Source organism: Macaca thibetana, chromosome 18, assembly GCF_024542745.1.
Source record: "Macaca thibetana thibetana isolate TM-01 chromosome 18, ASM2454274v1, whole genome shotgun sequence".
Classification (NCBI taxonomy): domain Eukaryota; kingdom Metazoa; phylum Chordata; class Mammalia; order Primates; family Cercopithecidae; genus Macaca; species Macaca thibetana.
In genome coordinates this window covers 51,989,965-51,995,263 of record NC_065595.1, presented here as the reverse complement: position 1 = coordinate 51,995,263, position 5,299 = coordinate 51,989,965, and the positions used below count along the sequence as shown (strand labels likewise).

Sequence of the window (5,299 nt, the reverse complement as noted above, 5' to 3'; positions counted from 1 at the left end):
TTAATGTTGCAATCTCTGCTCACTGCAACCTCCGCCTCCCAGGTTCAAGCTATTCTCCTGCCTCAGCCTCCTGAGTAGCTGGGATTACAGGCACCTGCCACTATGCCTGGTTAATTTTTTTTTTTTTTTTTTTTTTTTTTTTTTGGAGACAGAATCTTGTTCTGTCGCCCTGACTGGAGTGCAGTGGCGCGATCTCTGCTCACTGCAAGCTCCGCCTCCCGGGTTCACGCCATTCTCCTGCCTCAGCCTCCCGAGTAGCTGGGACTACAGGCGCCCGCCACCACACCCAGCTAATTTTTTGTATTTTTGTAGACATGGGGTTTCACCGTGTTAGCCAGGATGGTCTCGATCCCCTGACCTTGTGATCCACCTGCCTCGGCCTCCCAAAGTTCTGGGATTACAGGAGTGAGCCACCGGTCCCGCCCTAATTTTTGTATTTTAAATAGAGACAGGGCTTCACCATATTGGTCAGGCTGGTCTTGAACCCCTGACCTCAGGTAATCCATCCACCCTGGCCTCCCAAAGTGCCGTGATTATAGGCGTGAGCCACTGCGCCCAGCCAACATTTAACTTTTAAGTACTATATTCCATATAGGATGTCTATTAGTAAAAACATAATAAGATTTAACCCAAAAGACTAGCAAAAACAGTAAAAAGGACTCTCTTTATAAAAAGTGATTCAATGACCACTGTCATGCTGCATAAAACACTTGAGAAAATAATGTGTCTATAGATGATTCTGTTTGAAATAATAGATCATTCTAATTTGAATATGGTAGAACTCATTAAGGAAGTAAAACTGTTATTCCAAGACCTATCTGTTTAAAGCCCTGCTTTGTTACCTCCCAGGTGCCAAGTGTCTCTGCTCAAAATGACTTGCAGAAAACAAGTAATTTTCCAACTTTTGGCAATTTTTACACTGCTGTGTTGTATTATTTGAATTTGTATTTTAATGCATCCTTTCCTCAAAATATTTTATGTTAACCTTCACTCTTTCCAACAATGATTGGGTACATAGAAGCCACTAGCTGTCTCCAGTTCTCTATGGCAGTGGTGCCCAACTCATTTGGCACCAGGGACCGGCTTCATGGAAGAGAATATTTCCATGGACTGAGGCGGGGGAGATGGTTTCAAGATGAAACTGTTCCACCTCAGATCATCAGGCATTAATTAGTTAGATTCTAGTAAGGAGCACGCGACCTAGATCCCTTGCCTGTGCAGTTCACAATAGGGTTTGCAATCCTATGAGAATCTAATGTCCCCACTGACCCGACAGGAGGCGGAGTTCAGGTGGTAACGCTGGCTCGTCTGCCGCTCACCTCCGGCTGTGCGGCCAGGTTCTTAACAGGCCATGGTACCCATTCCCGCCTGAGGGCTGGGGACCCTTACTCTGTGGAATCTGATGTGATATAAATAAATAAATACATACATAAAGCACCCGATGACGTATGGTACTACAAAGTTTTGTCGATCCAGCTTCATGCGTTCATGTTGTGAATTCATCTAATAACTGTGTTTTTCTATTCGCAGTGTGCACCTTATTTATATGTAAAGCTCAACTCAGGACCATCTTCTCCTGTGAGATCATCCCTCTGCTTCTAGTTTTCATAAACCACTTTCAGCTCTCGGTCCTATAGCTCCGGTAGTTAGAACAACATAACAGTCTGCAGTTTATCGTATTTTTTTTTCTTGTAATATTATCTGTTCTTATTTCACCGAGTCATTAGAGCCTGATGTTTGGAAGTTCTTCTAGACTAACTCTCTTTGACTTCTTCTTGCTCCTCTTTTTTCTCTCCCTGGGCAATCATTCATTAAGTTCCTTGAAGATTCTACCCCATTCTACTCTGATGTGTACCTCCTTTGTTAGTTTTCTTCATTATTTCAATAGTGTCATTGCCCTCACTTACCAGCCTCATTTATCCTTTTTTCACGCTGCTAGCAATGTTAGATACCTAGAACAAAAATCTGATCACATCTCTTCCCTGCTTGAAGTCTTTCATAGGTATTCCTATCCATTACCACAAACATCCAAATGAGTGTTACCATTGTTGCACTCCTCTCTCACACAACCCATGCTATACTGAACTATCCTGTAGTTTTTCCACTTACATGATGTGGTTCAGTACCTCCACGAGAAATGAAAGGAGTATTTGAACACTAGAATTATAAGAGAGAATGTATCAAATATTTTACATTTTTATCTCATTTAACTTTTGCTCAACTTTAAGGGGAAGGTATAATCATTTTGCCCATTTCAAAAAGAAAAAAATTGGGCGTTTGAGAGGCTACATAAGCTGCCCAATGTGGCAAGAAGAATAAACAGACAAAGCTAAAATAAAATTCACATATTTCTCCTCCACAGCTATGTCTTTATCCTCTATGCCTTTTTGATGTTCCATAGGCTATTCTTTCCGCCCAGAATTTCTTCTTCCTCATCTCTTTGCTGTCGAATAAACTACAGTTACTCTTTTTAACTCAGCTAAAATGTCATCTTTTTTTGTAAAGCTTTCCCAAGAATCTCTCCTTCCACTTTAGCAGGTTAAAAACTTCAAACTAAAAATAACAAAACAAAACAAAACAAAAAGCTTCAAATTTTGAACTTTAAAATACCTGGTATCTACCTTTTCTGTAAGATGTATTATGTTATACTATAATTATCTATTTAGGCATATTTTCCTCACCAGATTTAGTGCATGACTCACTTCCCTGTATTGTTTTGTTTTCTACATAAACTTATCACAGTGTATGCATCCAGAAACAGTTTGTGGTTAATTGATTGATGACTGCTATATAATTTGACTTTAAAAATGCCCAAGAATCTAGAAGTGATATACATAAATGATCTTAGTTAAATGGAGCTTTCCCATTATACATAGCTTCAAGCAGTGAATTTCAACTGTGAAGTTAAAACTTCCTATTGGAGAAAACAGAATCTCAGAGTATTAGTGATATGTGCAGCTTGTGCAATTTATTAGTATAATACAAGTTTGGGAAAATTTTCCTTTCCAAATACGAATTAGGGAATATAAAAGGTAAACACTTGTTTTGACACGTTTATGTGTAACATAGTTCTCAATATGTATGCACTATCTTCTAAACGTATTGAAAGTGGCCATGGCTGGACCTGGGTCGGCCCACTGCCACTGCCTCTGCCTCTGCTGCAGCTGGGCCCCAGTCAAATCCCTCTGGCCCGGCCTGACCTGGTCTGGCTCGCCCGGGCTCAGCAGCCATGGAGCTGCAGCTACTGATGGAAATTATATTACATAGAATATTTGGGTGACATCTGCCTGAGAGGTCTCCAAGAATTACAGAAAACAAAAATACTAATGCATTTGAGAAAGCGGTAGTTTTGGGGGGGAGGGGGAAGAAGCAACTGCTTTTCTGCAACTTGGCTGGATGCTGAGATGTCTGTGGACATGAATAGCCAGGCATCTGACAGCAATGAAGAGCACTATGACTCCAATTGTGAGGAAGTGGAAGAAGAAGAGGATGCGGACCCTGGGGACATAGAGGACTATCACCTGGGAGTAGCCACCAATGTGGAGCAGCAGGGGGCTGATGCCTTTGATCCCGAGGAGTACCAGTTCACTTACTTGACCTACAGGAAATCTGAGGGTGCCCTGAATGAGCACATGACCAGCTTAGACTCTGTCCTAAAGGTATCTCATTCAGTTGCTAAACTTATATTAATGTCAATTTCCACTGGCAAGTTTCAGAGAGATTGGACAGGTACAAGTCTAATTCTGCTCAACTGCTCATTGAGGCTTGAGTTCAGGCTAATCCATAAAACATGTTCCCACATCTCATCCCCCTCACCATTGTGCAGTGTGTATGCAGTTTGCACAAAAGAAAAACCTACTCTCCCTGGTCTGTCAGCACCAGTTTTGCTGCAGCTGCTGGGAGTAGCACTGCTCAGTTCTCGTCAAGGATGGTGTGGGTGTGCGAGTCTCTTGCATGACTCAGGACTGTCCCACTCCATACACCAGAGGACTTTGTGTTTCCATTGCTTCCCAAGGAAGAATTGAGATAGAAATACAGGTTCTACCTCTTCAGGGGCTATGTGGAGAGTCATTACCAGCTCCAGCTGTGCCCTGGTGCAGACTGCCTCATGGTTATTCGGGTACAGGAGCCTAGAACTCACTGAATACAGTGCAATCGGTGCAATGAGGTCTTCTGTTTTAAGTGTCATCAAATATGTCACGCACCCACAGACTGTGTCACAATCCCAAAATGGCTCATGAAGTGTGCAGATGACTCTGAAACAGTCAACTACATAACTACATTAGTGCTCACATTAAAGACTGTCCCAAATGCAACATCTGCATTGAGAAGAATGGAGGCTGCAATCACATGCAACGCTCCAAATGTATACACCACTTCTGCTGGATGAATCCGGAAGACTGGAAGGCTCATGGCAGTGAATAATATGAGTGCAGTACTTACAAGGAGAATCCTGACATTGTGAACCAGTGCCAACAAGCCCAGGAGAGGGAAGCCCTCAAGAAGTACTTATTCTACTTGGAGAGGTGGGAAAAACACAACAAAAGCTTGCAGCTAGAGGCACAGACATACCAGCGGATTCACGAGAAGATTCACAAGAGGGCCATGAACAATCCGGGGACATGGATTGACTGGCAGTACCTACAGAATGCTGCCAAGCTCTTGGCCAAGTGTCAGTACATCCTGCAATACACCAATCCACATGCATATTACATGGAGTCTGGACCCAGGAAGAAGCTGTTTGAATACCAGCAGGCTCAGCTAGAGGCTGAGATGGAAAACCTCTCATGGAAAGTGAAGCATGCAGACAGCTGTGACAGAGGGGACTTGGACAAGCAGATGCATATAGTCGAGCAGGTGGGGAGAACCCTGCTGAAGGATTTCCATGACATCTAAGTTGGGATGTGGATGTGCAGGGGTGAGGAAGATAAGGCTGCATGGTCTCCTGGCCGCCATACTGCATGCTGCAGGCTCTGCCTTTCATGACCCCTGGCAACAGTCAGGGCCCCACTCCTGAGAGACACTGGCAACACCTCTTAGTTAATTTCTGTTTTCTTCTCTTTTCACTTTATGTTTCTACCAGGGTAGAGGCCATGTTGAACTGGCCTCTTTTCAGGACTTTTACTTCCCCCTGGATGGTTGTTGAGAGGGTGGGAAAGTGTTTTTTGGATGGCTATTAATAATATTAGATCATTACAACTTATGTAACTTTCAAAGTTTGTATAAGTATACAAGAAAAGACAAACTATAGGATACCACAGAGCCCTTTTTGAAAATAAATTTGCGTTGGAGTGTAAAA

At 42.8% G+C, this 5,299-nt stretch overlaps 1 pseudogene; it reads left to right on the top strand.

The window, feature by feature from the left end:
* Window positions 1-3,404: 3,404 nt before the first annotated feature.
* On the top strand, window positions 3,405-4,849 carry LOC126941074 (E3 ubiquitin-protein ligase ARIH2-like; annotated as a pseudogene).
* Window positions 4,850-5,299: the final 450 nt, after the last annotated feature.